The following is a 15975-nucleotide window of genomic DNA, read 5'->3' on the forward strand; positions in this document are numbered from 1 at the left end:
AAGGAGGCGGCGGGTGACAAGAGAGAGAAGGTGGATGATCAGCAAGCGGCGGACCACAAGAGGGAACACAAGCTTCACAAGACGGAAGAGAAGTTCTGCGCCGAGGTACGTATGCATGTGTATCATATCTAAAAGAACGTATGTGCGCGTGTGTCTATTGATACCATATTAGCTAATTTTGTTAAGTCAAATTTAACTTTTGTGACCAATAGAAATTTTAGGAGATTAGTAGGCTTGATTTATTTTGCGAAACTCTAATACAGGCGCCATAGACATACGCACACTCCGTATGAACGCCCTCACACACACCTAGTGCCTCTGAAGGACTTAAGATTGACGAATTCTACCTAACTGTCAACAGCCCGACAGTAAAAGAATAGCTAACCGTAACTTGCATGGTGTAGATTTCAAGACATGACTCAGGTTGTATTATTGCTTGATCAATGGTAACTGTTTGTTCTTTCCCATGCTAATAGTCTAATATTGAGCAGTATATATTAATCATGTTCGTGGGACATGCCTAGGGTATATGTGTGATAATAGGCTCGACGATTTCCTTATTATATTACTATGCGTGAGGGTTCAGGTTATATGTGTGCATTTTTCTCCTCAATCTGTACCTCAGCTAAAATACCTTTTTTCACAATTTTTATTAACTATTTTGCTCCCTATTTTGAATGGAACCGAACTACTAATTTTCCTTATTTTTAACTTTGAATTAAACTATTTATTTAATGTATTTAAATACATCATTTGGTTTAAGTTGTATTTACTATTCTCATTTCTTTATTTAGGTATTTTTCCCCAACCCATGGAATCAAACTAATATATTTTAATTATTTTTGATTTAAATATTTATTATTTGTGTTTGACATGGGTTCCAATATTTTTTCCTTACTTTTCTCGAATTTAACTATTCCTTGGTTTCCTATTTGATTTGGTTTGGACTGTTAGATGATCATATATAATTAACAGTCATTGGTCTAGACTCTGTTTTAATGATAATTTGAATAGATGTGTGATTTCATCAGTCAAGTGTATTATTCTGACCGGTGGATTTGTCTCACAGGACTCAGCAAGCTTCTGGCTGAGGAAGAAGATAACGGGAGGGGCAAGGAAGTCTCACAACGCAGAAACCCACAACCTGACAGAAAAGGTAGTGAAGCGCGCGCGCACATGTATAATATAATCACCGATAGATACGTTGTATTCTTTTTATTTGTACCCTCCGTTCCGTTCCAAATAATGTTAGTCGTTTTGATATTTTTCATATAGATTTTGTTGTGATACGGAGACATAACATTAGCAGAAAAACGACATTCCATCTTCAACAAAAATCTTGGTTATTTTTGGACCCGAGACTAAAACCTCTTTAGTCCTGGTTGATGTTACCAACCAGAATTAAAGGTGATCCTCAATAAAAAAAGCTCGTCCGTGGAAAAGGGTTGGTACTTTAGTCCCGGTTGGTGTTACCAACCGGGACTAAAGGGTCCCCAACGAGTTACTACAAAAGGATTGCATCTCCTACTTAGATGTGTTGTGTAGGTGAAATGTAAGGAAGCTACGTGTGAGGCAAGAGGTTGTAGGTTCGAATCCTATGCACCGCGCACGCGCATATTTCACCCGCGGATCGTGTGACTTGTGACTTGGGACGTGCGTGTGGGGGGCCTCTTGGGAATTTCTAATATTGTTTCTCCTAGTATAATTTATATCTAGGTGTGTATCTAAAAAAGACAAAACACCTACAATTTGAAACACAAAATACCTACAATTTAAAACGGAGGTAGCATGTACTTCTGTCTTAGTTGATTTGCCGATGTCTTACAACGAAGCCTGCCGTGTATTTTTGCGTATACGCAGAGACGAAGGTGCAAGATAAACGAGAAATTCAAGACCCTGCAACAGCTCGTACCAGGGTGCGACAAGGTTATTCTAGCTACATACTAAATAATACCCTCAGAATAACAAAAGAATTTCTTTTTCAGTGCAAGCCAGAGCAAGTGTACTCATCACACTGTCACACACGCACAAGATATATGATCAAAGTCCGATATCTATCTGACATGCATAATGCCTCTGCGGTTATCTGTGTCATTTCAGAGTAACCAGGTCTCAACTCTGGACCAGACCATCCAGTACATCAAGTCACTGCAGCAACAGATCCAGGTATGAGCAGAGTCTAATACACACTTTATTCTTCGTGTAGCAGTATTCCTTGTATATATGATCGATTTGATACTTGCAGGCGATGTCGTCTGGGTGCGGCGTGAAGCCAACAGCGGTTTACCCCGTCGTGGCGGCGCCGCCGGCTGCCGCCGCTTCCGGGCTGATGACACCAGCAGCAGCCGCCGCTGCTCCGGGGGTCCTGGTGAGAGGGCACGCCCAAGTTCTCCTTGCACCGCCTCCGGCGATGGTCCCGTTCGGAGCTTTGCTTCCACTGGTGCACCATCACCAGTATCCGGCAGCAATGGCGTCAGCTCCCATGCTGTATCCGGCAGCGGCTGCTGCTGCTCCGAATGTAAGCGTAGGATCAGCTCGCAGCTCTAGACTGCAGGATAGTCATTCGGCTTAAACAAAGTATATTTGCATATACTGATCCTATTGATTAATTAACTCACAGAGCGAGTATTGATCCATTTATACGAGATTAATTATATATATACTACGAACACAGGTTGCTGAAGGAATTGAACATTGTCTGTGATGTTTATTGCAGGGGGTAATGGTAGTGTAGGAGAGCATCGACCACCAAGCTAGCCAGCGCAGCTATAAATTATACTATGACTCCATTCTCATATATGGATGGCATTTGAAAATGTATGCAGCCAAACCGCTGTAAATTTGTGACAAGCGATTCGAGTAAAACTACGTGGTGGATTGATCGTGCAGAAATAGTATAATTGGACTTTTTGTGAAAGGACAACCCCTTTTGTTTTTGGATTTATTCCTTCTCTAAAGGTTTAGTATCCGGCCTTAATTTACTCTCTTGTCTTTTATGTCCACTCAATGTCACCAACACGCTGCTTTAAATATATACTAAATTACTCTCTCCGTCCCATCAAAGAATGACTTTCTAGGCAGGGGCGGACGCAGTAGAGGTACATGGGTGTACACCCAGTAATTTTGGCAAAAAAAATTACAGCTAGTATGTTTATACATATAGGTATACTAGTATTTGGGTCAGGTTATGTATATTTGAGTCCAGACAGGAGAAATAGGCCCATGGGCCGACCTGTTGTGCTCTCCTGCTCGGCCTACTATCCTGAGCACCAATTTCCCCTTCGTTTCGATGAACCGGCTCTCGCCTGACGCGCCGAGAGCCCGAGAGCCCGAGAGCCCGACGCCTAGAGCCTGACTCTCATTCGCTTCATGCTGATGGGGCTAGACCTAGAGTTTGGCCGGCCACCGACGCTTGGTGGAGGAGCGCAAGAGTAGAGGAACCAGAGGGCGCGTTGGCTCGCCGGCCGCTGATATGGAAATTTTTTATTTTTATATTTTTTATTTTAGCATTTTGCAAAAATATATAGTCGGATGAAAAAATCACAAAACTAGGTTATCGTCCAAGTCAGCGGAAGGGCCTTATCGCTGACCCAGCCGGCGACAAGGGATAGACCCCTCCGCACCATATTTTTAAAAAATTATAACTAATTCATATCAACTTGGATGGAGATAAACTTTATATAAAACTTGTAGATCTCGACGAGATCTACAACTTTGTAGTTAAAACTTTTTTCATTTGATATCATATTGGTACTCAAATAATCGACACAAGTTTCAGATCTAAAATTCAATTTTTAGATCTGAAATTGGACGGCACACTTTCAAAAAATTATAACTAATTCATACGAGCTCAGATAGAAATAAGCTTTATATGAAAATTGTAGCCCTCGACGAGATTTACAACTTTGTAGTGCAAACTATTTTTATTTGGAGCCATTTAATTGCTGAAATAATCGACACAAGTTTCAGATCTAAAATTTGAATTTTAGATCTGAAACTTGTGTCGATTATTTGAGCACCAATATGACATCAAATGAAAAAAGTTTTAACTACAAAGTTGTATATCTCGTCGAGATCTACAAGTTTTATATAAAGTTTATCTCCATCCAAGTTAATATGAATTAGTTATAATTTTTTGAAAGTGTGGTGCGGAGGGATGTACCCTTGCCGCCGGCCAGCCGGCAACGAGGACCTAGTTTTGCAATTTTTCATCCGACTATATATTTTTGCAAAATACTAAAATAAAAAATAAAAAAATTCCGCTGATATGAAGGAGCAGGGCATGGAAGCCCTGGCCAGTGGCCACGCCATCGCGGGCCCAACAGGCACACATGCCGGAAGGGCAGAGCCCACGACAGTGGCATGCAGCAGCTACGGCCATATGAAATTCAAAGGATGCGGCACCTTGTTCGTGTGAAGTGCAAATTGGCAATCAAGTCATCAGTTCTAGTACATAGTCAATGCAATTCATTCATGTTTGGTGACTTGGTGTATTAAACAATTGCTTCGGTAGTTTGATGTAGCTTATTTCTTTAATTGTAGGCATCACAAAGATTGTAGGGGATAAATTTTAAATCTTTAACTAGAGACGTAAAAAGAACAAATACCATGCACCCTCCGTTTTCATGGGCATCCATCTTTTATACATGAGATAATTGTTCGGTTCACTAAGTTGTATGCACACCCAATCTCAAATGCCTGCGTCCGCAACTGTTTCCTGTTTCTAGGATATGTGCACAACATAGTAATACTGTAGTGTGTGTGTGTGTGTGTGTGTATATATATATATATATATATATATATATATATATATATATATATATATATATTACTCGACATCGCCAGTTGCAACTATGGCGATCTTCCTTTTTGGTTCATGGGCAATGAAACATGGGTTAAGGAAATTATGCATATGATAGATTTAAACCCAGGGGTGTATAGAGTTGAGCTAATGGCGTGCATGGTGAAAATTTGATCAATTGTTTTTTGGAATAATAGTGATTAAGATCAAATTTTCACAATATGTACACCCCACTCTATGCACCCACGAGCCCACGAGGTAAGCGCACCCTTCCAATTCGCTCTAGCTTTGCCACTGGGGGCGTACGGTTGCATCATAGCAGTCAACAGATGCTCATAAAGCCGATTGGACTGGGACGAGGGGTTGGTTATTATGGATGGGAAACGGGCTTGCTCACCTTCACGCCGCCGCCGTCTGTTCTCTGATGCCCGGCCCCTCCGCTGAAGCGCCGACGAGAAGCCTGCAACCCGGCACCGCGCGCACGCACCGGTCCGCACGCTCCATAAGCCCGGCCCGTCGGAACGCGCAGCGACAGCCCGGCCGCCACCTCCAGCGACGCAGTTGCATGCCTGGCTGTGCTCGTCGTCCGATCCACCACGGCCGCGTGCTCAAGGAATGCATCAGGCGGCAGGCGACAACATCCGCGCAGGTGCGCCGCCCTCGCCCTTCGCCGAGGCAGGCCACATGCCCACATCTATCCTTGGAGAAGCTCCTAATCGGATTGATTGGATATGATGTGCAGCAAAGGAGCTCCTTTTTGAGAGAGAGAGAGAGAGAGAGAGAGAGAGAGAGAGAGAGAGAGAGGAAGCAAAGGAGCTTCTTGCTTGTTCTAGTGTCCCTTGTATATATTTTTTTTTATAAAGGAGTGTCCCCTGTATATTGGATCCACAAGTGACAAGCTGAGGGAAAATGAGCTGGAGGAGGGGAGAGTGCAGTGTATCAGTGCAGGCGGGGGCGGAGGGGATGTACTTAATTTTTTACTTTTGTCGGTCCCCATCATTTAACCGTACGTGACACAAACCAATCTCTATCTCTACTTTATATTAAAGCAATTAAGGTTTCTGCTAAGTTTTCCATACGTCGCTGACCGCAATATCAACTTTACAGCTGCCCGCTAGTTGGGCTCCTCCCGGTCGATGCGGACGTGCGCCGACCCAGGCTCCAACACGTTCCCTCTGTGTTGTAAAATCACAGAAAACTGGAAATCCCTACGCAAAACCGTGCGAACCGAGAGCGTTTGGGAGAAAAAACCATGCCGAACCGAGGGAACCGGATGGCCCGGTAGTTCTGGCACAAAAATGGAAGGGCGTGGCGTCCGGGAGAAAGAAACAGAAAAAAGGTTACCAACAATCAGGCTGGTGGGTTTGAACCTTATGACCTGATGTTTATATCAATACAGACAGGATGATAACATACTAAATCAAGCATATGGCAAATCATGAAAGGAAGGGTACAGTTAAAGGTTATCAAGATCTAACTGCGAGTTGATTTCAGCAGCCTGAGATTATGAAGTAAAGTTCCCTATGGCATACTCTCAAACATGATATAGTACCGTGTCAGGCACATCATAATGTAGATCAAGTGGTACAACTTTACAAATTGGTACAAGTTGGTAACGATGCCACATGTATGGAAGTAATATTATTACCTGATGGATTTGATAGAAGCTGTGTTGGCCATTAGTTTCAGGTTCACCAAAATCGATTTCACCAATCTCTAAGGGAAGTAGAACACCATCAATGGAGATACCTTTTCCGTTACTCTCCATACTAAGCTTTATAACATAATAATCATATGTCAGCATGCCACGACCAAAAAAAAACAAAAGAGAATGTTCAGATAGTACTAAAACAAAGCATAGTAAAGTACCTATTGAATATGTGGTGCCAATTTCTCAAGTGCCTGGGAATATGGTAATATTGCACACATTCAATAGACAAAAAAAGGAGACTACTCAGAACACGTACCCATAACTAATTCATAACTGGAAATAATTCGGCCATGGAGAAGTTGCTTACTCTAGCTGGGTAACCAAGAAATGAAACATTCCGCACCCTCAGCAAACCGAGTACCTGCCCAGAAATTATAGAACATGTGACATTGACTTGCTGATTATCTGAAAAAATCAACCACTGTATGAAAGCCACTTACAGGTATATTTTTCTCAAATGAAGATGTGTAGAAGTGGTTATCAATGCTGGAAGCACCCTCCAAAAATCTTCAAAAGGTAATAAAGAAATGTCAAGAGAGTACTGGTGTTCTTCGATCTTACTCTGAAAATAATCTTCTGTGGTTTCCAACATTATCATTAATACTTCAATACAAGACATGGTTATTAGACTTATGAGGAATTTGACGATTTAATCCAGGCCCTGTTTGGAAGCTCTTAATTTAACATGCAAAACACCAATGGCAATCGGAAAAAAAAGATGTGGTCTGCTTGAGGTTCAAATTTTAGGCCCAGCCTCCACCCTCGCCGTCGCCCATCTTTAAGATCACGTAGATACTGAACACGATGGTCATTAATCCCTTTGACAAGAAACCATTCGATCATCGTAGTGCAAGTTACCTTGTCTGGTTTGCATCGATTCTCCTTCATTAAATCAAGAACATCCCACATCTCTGCCAAGCATCCCACTCTCCCATATGCATCCACCAAACAGTTGAAGAACACAATATCCAATGTTATATCTGAATTCTCAACAATTCTCAATACTGTCTTTATTTTCTTAACTTCCTCGGCCCATCCATATGCTCTAACCAATGAACAGTGTAACACAGTTGGGTTTTATTCGCTCAGATTTCATTAGTCGAAATATATACTCCATCTGTTCAAGGTCTCCTGCCCTTCCAAATGCATCAACAACTACATTGTACGTGACTATTGTCCATGAGTAGTAATACTTCTGCATGTACTCCATTACAGCTCCCATCTTCTCATACATTTTAGCTTTACCATAGGAGTCAAGTAAAATATTGTAGGTCTTAATGTTTGGGGAGATACCAGAGGCCTGGAACTTCTCATAGCAGTTTTCCATAGTCTTAATCTGGCCACTGCTGCCAAAAGCTCTGAGAGTAGAATTCATTGTCCATACATCAGGCTTGCAATTTTGTAACATCTTCAGAAGAGTTGATTCCATCTCAGCAAACCTGAAAAACAAAGCAGCATTAGCTGAGCTAATTTCATGGAACTGTGTTCAGGGCTATCCGAAGATTTGGATGACTACAGAATTCGATGAGCGACAAGCTTCTCCAAATTCTAGTTTCGGCTATCCTACCAGTGCATATTATATGGTAAATTCTTCACTAAACCATAATTCAAGAAAACTCAATGCATTCCCAAGAACTGAGAAGCATAACACTTCCAGGATGCATTTATTGGAGCATGTAAGAACTGGCTTGTTACATGTTTAGATTATGAGAAGCACAGGTTGTTGCTGTCACTTACTTTCCTGCTTTCCCATAAGCATCAATCAATGTATTGTATGTGACAGTGTTGGGGCGGATACCCACACGGGCCATATCCGCCATCAAACTCTTCACCCTCTCAAAATCATAGGCGTGCAAGCAGGATTTGATGAGAATCGAGTACGTCTGCACATCGGGCTGGCAACCAGGAGTGTCCTTCATCTGATCAAGCAATTCAAACGCCGAAACGACCGCTCCTGCTGTACGCGGAGACGAGAGCCGTGCAGGACTCGAGGTTGGGGGCGCAGCCCTCGTCGATCATCGCCTGGAACAGCTCGTGCACCTTCTCCGGCTGCTTGCACTTGCCGAGCATGGTGATGAGCTTGATGTAGATGCCGATGTGAGGCCAGTACCACACCTGGTCCCGCATTAGCTCGAACACCTGCGCGGCAATGGGCGCAGTGGGATTAAGCAACGTTTCTATCCGGATTCCGGAGAAGAAGGTGTGCTGCAAGCCTGCAACTGCAAATGGAGGAGGTGGTTTGAGGATCTCCGAGGGAGCAGGACCTTGACGGCGGAGTCCCAGCGGAAGGCGGCGACGCGGTCGTGGAGCGCCTCGAGGACGGTGCGTGGGAGGAGGCGGCGGGTGCCCTTGCCGGGCTCGCGCCGGAGGATGACGGAGAGTGCCTTCCGGGACGCGATCTTCCGGTTCACCTCCTCCTTCCGCCGCCTCTCCGCCTCCTTCCCGCGCCGCGCCCTCTCCTCCGCGCCGGTCGCTCCCCACGCCCTCCTCCCTCGCGGTGCCCTCCGCGCGCCGTCCCCGGGAGGCCGACAACGGCGGCGCGGATTCGGGGCCTCGTGCCCCGCCGCCGATTTTGACGAGGGGAGATGAGAGAGGGAGGGAGGGAGCAGGAGCCCGCGAGGGGATACCGGCGGCGGGCGACTAGCGGGGCGGCGGGACACGAGGCGGCCGGGCCCGGAGCGGGTGTGGGCGCGAGCTGCCCCGGCTCGGCGCGGCCAGCGGGGCGGCAGGGCAAGGCGGCCGGCACAGGGGCGGACGCGGGTGCGAGCGGCGTGCGGCTCACCCCCACGCGTCGCCCGCGCTGCCGTGGCTGTGGCGATGCATCCGGTGGAGATTTTTCCGTAGCTGAGAGGAAACGGGAGAGCTAGAGAGGCTTCCGGTGGGAGGAGGGCACGTAGCTTAGGATCTCGGGAGGTGGCAGCTCTGACACGCGTCGAGGGCGGGCGGTGGCATAAGGTTTTAGCAAAATATCAGGCGGGTATCTTTCTGTAAAATTGACACGGTTTTCGAATTTTTCTTCTTAGGTAGAAATATTTTAAAACACAGGGTGCTGTGTAAGAAAAAAAAAGAACGTGATGTAGACAGAAGACCTCCACTGGATCCGAAATCGATTAGCGGAAAATTAAAGTGTTTTTTTCAAGGTTGCGTGCGCCGGTGGCAGCGGACTACACGATCACCCGCGATCGGACGGTTGCGAATTCGGGGTACCGTGGCCAGTCTTGGAGGGCGGCGGGACCCCGGAATAAGGGGAGCACACACATGCAGAAATTTTCGGAGGCTGTCGAAGTGCTCCCCGAGGTCATCAACTTCAAGAGTAGCCAAGTTGACTTGAGCGTGTACCCAATTAGCCCAGGACGAGTCACTCGGATGGTGCAGCCGGTGCAACATTTTCATCAGCAAACATTGATTCAGAATCTGCAGGTCTTTAACGCCAAGTCCGCCTTGCTCCTTGGGTAGCCTGACTCGTTCCCAGGCGACCAGGCATTGCGCTCCGGATGTTGTTTCTTCACCAGACCACAGGAACGCCCGCCTGCGTTTGTCGAGCTTGTCAATCACACAGCATCGCCGACATGGTGTCAGCGCGCACCACCACAGTACTTACTACTGGAAAACTGAGCATTCGTCCCGAGGTTGAGTACCGGTTGGTTTTTAACCCGGTACTAATGTGAGCATTAGTACCAGTGTAACGGCTATTTCCTCAGGAGCCTCCCGTGACCCCCTTTAGTACTAGTTGGGAGCTCCACCTAGTACTAAAGGCCACCCATTAGTACCGGGTTGAGCTTCCACCCGGTACTAATTTGTCTGAGGGCCTTTAGTAGCACGTGGAGTCTGGTACTAATAAGTGACCTTTAGTACCGGTACTAAAGGAGCTCCCACCGTCGCCTCATCCACCTTATCCATCTCCCCCCATACCCGCTCCCGTTCCTCTCTCCACCCTCCTATCTTCCTCTCTCTCTATCCTCTCTCTCTACACCGCGGGTGGAGGATGCGGCAGCAACGGGGGCAAGGGCGGCGGCAGGAGGCCCGACGCCAACCCGTTGGCTTAGGTGCGGCGGCGGGGTGACCGGGCAAGGAGCGGCGAGAGGGCGCGGCGCAAGGAGCGGCAGATGGCGGTGGGAGGGCGTGGTGGACGAAGGCAGCTGGACGGGGCGACCGAGCAAGGAGCGCGACCGGGCAAGGAGCGGCAGACGGTGACAGGAGGGTGGGGTGACTGGGCAAGGAGCTGCGGGAGGGTGGGGTGAGGAGTGGCGGGTGGGCGTAGCGGGAGGGCGCGGGGCAAGGAGCGGCAGCGGTGAAATTTCTTTTCTTTTCTTTATTTTTAATATCTTTTAGTACCGGTTATTTGACGGGTACTAAAGGCACCTCCTTAGTACTGAAGTAGTTGCACAACTGTATAAAAAAGTACCGAGGGCTCTTTTCCCCGCTGCCCATGGCGTTCAGTAAAGAGGCCTGCCAGCCGCTCAAGTACTTGTCGGTCTTGGCGATCAAAGAGGAGAAAGCTGTTAGGTTTAGCTTGACGTTGGATAGTGGCATGCCGAGGTAGCTCTGCGGGAACTGTTCTCGCCTGCGACCGAGCGCGTTCATCAGGTCACGGAGGTCTTCGGCAGGGACGTTCATCGGTACAACTTAACTGTGCTCTTGTGGAAATTGATCTGCAAACCGACCGGTAGCTGCCGCGAATTGTTCAAGCAGGTGTTTGAGACGGGCGGCAATTGTTGTGGAGGTCGGCCCGGAGCACTATCAAGGTGTCGACGATAGTTAAACGTCATGACCAAAATCAATAATGATAAATATTTTAAGAACATAAGAGAGAACGCACCAATTCCGACGAGAGCATGCCAACCTTTCCCGCTTTCGTCTCTTCCGCCCCTCTCCTCCACTGACGGTCTGGCGCGGGCGCACATCCAGGTCCGGCTGAGAGCGCCGTCGTCACCCGTGACCAAGCAACGGCGGCGCATGCTGCGGTGCCGCTATCTAAGCTGTGGCAGTCACCATGTCTCTCTGCACGCCGCCAGAGACAGAGCTACGACACCGGCCGAATCGGAGAAGGCGACGATGGTACGCAGTGCTCGGTGGCTCTTCCTGGGTCTAAAACTCTCGATTTTAAACATTTTAATTTGATACTAAATTTTAAGAATTTTGATACTATTGATTTTCTTAACAAAATAAAATTTAAGTTTCTAGCTCCGCCCTACGCGGGTTCCAGCTTCTTCATCGTCCTTTGGCCGTTTGCAGCAGGGGCGTTGTTGGGATCCGCCATGATCGGTCGTTACTTGTCGTTGCTGACGGCCGGACGACGCCCGTCGATTAGATTCTGACGCGTGGCCGATGATCACGTGCCCACACGCGCGCAGGCGTGCCTGTATGTGCTGCACGCATGGCGGACACGTGTGCCGCGGCGAGCCGAACAAGGCAGCCACCAAGTGGCCGGCCGGCGCAGTCGATCGATCGGGTTGGACTTGCACCGGTCGGGTCGACGCAAGCACTGACGCAACACCTACGGTGTGTGTGTATATGAATAGTTGATATCTATCTCTTTGCTTTGGACGACTGTAACACAGTCACACACACACATGTTTATCCAGACTAATAACACTACTGCTATACATGTTCCTCACAGGGCTTGTATGCAGGGAGAGAAAGATGCAAGCTAAGCGACGACGGGTGCAGACAGCAGACAGCTCGATCGTATGCAGCTTGGGTGAAGGTACGTGCGCGCCTCTTCTTTGCCTCTCATGCACCTGTTTAATCAAATAAGTGTGAATTCTTTTGGTAATGGTTTATTTCTATCGGCGTACAAGCTAGCTATAGTTGTCTCTCACTGGCAGAGAAGAGTCCAGCCAACATTTTTTTTTCCGGGACTAAAGGTCAAAAAGTCACCACCGACGGGGTTCTTTAGTCCCTGTTGGCTTCCTTTAATCTCGGTTGTAACGGTTAGTGGGGTATAAAAATCTAGCAGAGTGTTTTGTCCCGGTTAGAAACATTTAGTCCCGATTGGTGTTTCCAACCGGGACTAAATCCTTTTCACGCGGTCCCCCTCTCTCCACCTTATCTTCTCTCCTACTCTCCCTTTTCTCCCTTATCTCTTCTCCCATCTCACGGCGTCCTTATCTTTTCCGCCGGCGGGCAAGCTGGCGGCCCCACCTCCGACGGCAGCACGGGCGGGCGAGGTGGCACGGGCGAGCGGGCGTGGCGGCACGGGCGGGTGGGCAAGCTGGCCCGGGCGGCTAGGCCTCCGGCGGCGGCGCGGGCGGGCAAGCTGGCGCGGCGGGCGAGCTGGCACAGGCGGCCAGGCCTCCAGCGGCAGTGTGGGCGAGCTGGCGCGGCGGGCGGGAGCAGGTAGGACGGCGGGGGATGACCCATTTTTTTTTATTTTTTGGAACTTTGTAGTCCCGGTTGATTTTAACAACCGGGACTAAATGGGGTCTAAAGAGAGGGACCTTTAATCCTGGTTGGTTTTTCGAAAGGTATGAGGCTTATCAACCGGGACTGAAGGTGAGTTTTCCACCGGTGTCTATATCGTTCTTGAGGCCAAAGAACTCATAGACTAAGTACTGCACAACTATTCTTGAGTTTGTTTACTTATTGTAAGATCATAATTAAAATTAGTGGTACAAAATATTCTGGATGTAGAGAATATCTTCTAAACCGGATTGCAATTTTTTTTGAACGGGAAGATAGATGTCGAGAATAATTGTTTCTATCAACAAGTTACACATCTATATCATTCCGGAGGCATTCTTCGAAAAAAAATCATTCAGGAGGCCAAAGATCTCGGCCTAAGAGCGTGGAAACCTATTTTTGAGTTTGTTTAAATTACTTACTGTATGATGTAAATTAGCATTATTATTCCCAAAAAAATCTAGAAGTAGGAAAATTAGGAAAAAGCAAGCACGATCATTTGATAGCTGTGAAAACGTAGAGATTTACTGAAATAATTCAATCTTTGTTTTAATTACAATTCACAACTGATTTCGTTTGTATCCTTAAATTTTGCTTATGATGTTCCATCATGTTCAACTCCAGGAAGTCTTTTAGAACTCAAAAGTATATAAACTCTAATGTTTATAACAAGTTATGATATTATTAGTTAAAATTAATAATGTTTGACTTAGGACATGATATATCCTTATGATCAGCGGAAGTAATCGGCTACACCTACGACGATTAGCAGCAGGTAAGATGATGTGCAGGCCTATTGTATTTCGTATGCTTTCTCATTTTTCCACTAAAGTCAGTAGAAGAAGTCCCAACCTATTTTTTTATATAATTATTTTTATTCCAGATCTATTAAATTTGCTTCCCCATGGAGTTAAATCTGGACCTGGTGGATGCTTCTTAAGTGCTCTAACCACTAGGTTAGAGGTCCTTTCACGGTATTCTTTCTTACTGCCGTGTCTGCATCGGTGCCGCCTCCGCTATAGCTGTCGACCATCCAGGAGCTGTTTGCAAACCACGGTCCATAATTATAAGAGATTTTTAGAAAAAGTTAATAAGGGATAGGAAAAGACTCATGCGCCCCTTGTCAATTCCCTGCTGGTGACATGCTAGCTTCTAATTGGCTACATTAAAGCAAGGCTGTTGGCATCTGAATGACTACATTATAGGTTAAATTGATACTTATGGATATAATATTTGAACAAGATCTGAATCCAAGGTAGAGATCTTCTGCAGTTGAGTCAGTTACATGTAGATCCGAGCTCACACGTTGGTGACTCAATTGCAGTTGTATCTAGAATCACTTGTGCCAGTGGATACGAAGGGAGTAGGAACGAGTGAACGACCGATATCGTTCTTTATGCATATGCATGTCTCGTAGCACGAACCACGAAGTGTTCATATATACGTACGGTACAACCAGCTGCGCTGACTATTCGTCCATGCATCCACGCTGGTACGCATGCATGCATGAATACGATGTGAGGGTAGATAAGCTCGATCGGGACATACAGATACAGATGCATGCATGGCGCCTGCTTGCCTGCCTGCCAGCATGCATGCACCAGTTGCAACTGCATTGCTGATTGCTTCGTGAGCAAGCTGCCAAGAGGTCCACCCCTGGACTCCTGTGTGTGCTACTGCACCACAACACCAAAGTAACGTCGTACGTCGTCGTCATTCCTGCTAGCTTTCAGTAGGGTCAAGTCCAAGGCCAGCAGCGAGGGACAAGGCGGTGGAGATAAAATATATAATATTAATATATTTTGTATGAAAGTGAAACTCGAGCGCCCCTCTTGGGCTACCTGAAATCGAACACTGATAAAACGGGGTGTGCCCCTGTTTCATTGTTTCCTAGTGCATGCACTGAGTCTTACCAATTTTGGCTGCCAAGGGTCATCGAACAAGTAGAACGACTGTATATATACTCCATCCGTCCTAAATTATAAGTTGTTTTGATTTTTCTAAATTCATTACTTTTATTATGCATATAGATATACACTATGTCTAACTAGGTGCATAATAAAATTTATGAATCTTAAAATACCAAAATGATCTATAATTTAGAATGGAGGGAGTACTTTTCTCTCGTAAGAACTGAGAAGCGTCTTGCGTGCTACGGACGAATAAAGCAATATATACGTGCATGTTATCGTATTGCAATGATAAACATGATCTTTAAAAAGTATGACATATTATAAGCTATTTATATTTTAGATCATTTTGGCTTTTCTACTTACATAAATTTTACTATGTATCTAGACATAATCCTATATCTAAGTGCATAGCAAATTTTACGTATCTAGTTGAAAGTAGATTGTAGTCTCGTTGCTACGTCGCACGTGCGCAAAAACAGTTATAGATAAAACACGGAAGATTTGGGTATATGAGCTTCTCGGGTCACACAAGGGTTACTGAAACGTAAATAAAAGCTAAGTTTTAGAGACTCAAGAAGGTTCCTATAAAGAAGAGGACCGTGGGTGGATTCATGGAATGGTCTGGTGCTTTTCTACAAAACCTAACGCACGGCATGTTGACCAGCCCGGTTTTGCTCGGTGCAGCCTGGTTTCTCTAGGTTTCGTGAATGGGAGACGTTTTTTCCTGGTTTCGGCCCAATTTCTCTCTGGTTTAGCACACGGGAGGCCCGTTTTGCAGTGTTTTCCTCTAGTTTGCGAGTCTTCTACGTGACGGACGAAAACGACACAAACATATATAGCTCCTTTTAATAATATAAATAGTAGAGAGTGAGGACATGGACTAACTTATCTATGAATTTGATCCAAGCCTCCTTAATTATCTAACATATGACAAATCAGGTAAGATTTAACAGTTCATCAAATTATTGGTTATTTGGGTTAGAGAAATCATCTCATCTTTAATAGAGTTGTCTATCTCTATGATATTGTCATTCCCTAAATTTTGGATGGACATTAGACCCCTCTTCATTCTTATACTAACCAAGGCTAGATTTAGTTAATATAATTCAGGTCCTCACAGAGGGGGACGGAGAACTGATTGATATATG

General features: G+C 45.9%; 1 long non-coding RNA gene and 1 pseudogene across 1 annotated transcript; both read right to left on the reverse strand.

Moving 5' to 3' along the window:
- Positions 1 to 1962: 1962 nt before the first annotated feature.
- On the reverse strand, positions 1963 to 6045 carry LOC117847788 (uncharacterized). Its single transcript, XR_004638713.2, has 2 exons — positions 5199 to 6045; positions 1963 to 2548 (listed from the first exon to the last, which is right to left on the reverse strand). It is a non-coding gene; the product is annotated as an uncharacterized lncRNA (long non-coding RNA).
- Positions 6046 to 7049: 1004 nt separating this feature from the next.
- Positions 7050 to 11129, reverse strand: LOC117849364 (uncharacterized; annotated as a pseudogene).
- Between the last annotated feature and the right edge of the window lie 4846 nt (positions 11130 to 15975).

The sequence above is a fragment of the Setaria viridis genome, chromosome 3 (assembly GCF_005286985.2).
Source record: "Setaria viridis chromosome 3, Setaria_viridis_v4.0, whole genome shotgun sequence".
NCBI classification, from domain to species: Eukaryota; Viridiplantae; Streptophyta; class Magnoliopsida; order Poales; family Poaceae; genus Setaria; species Setaria viridis.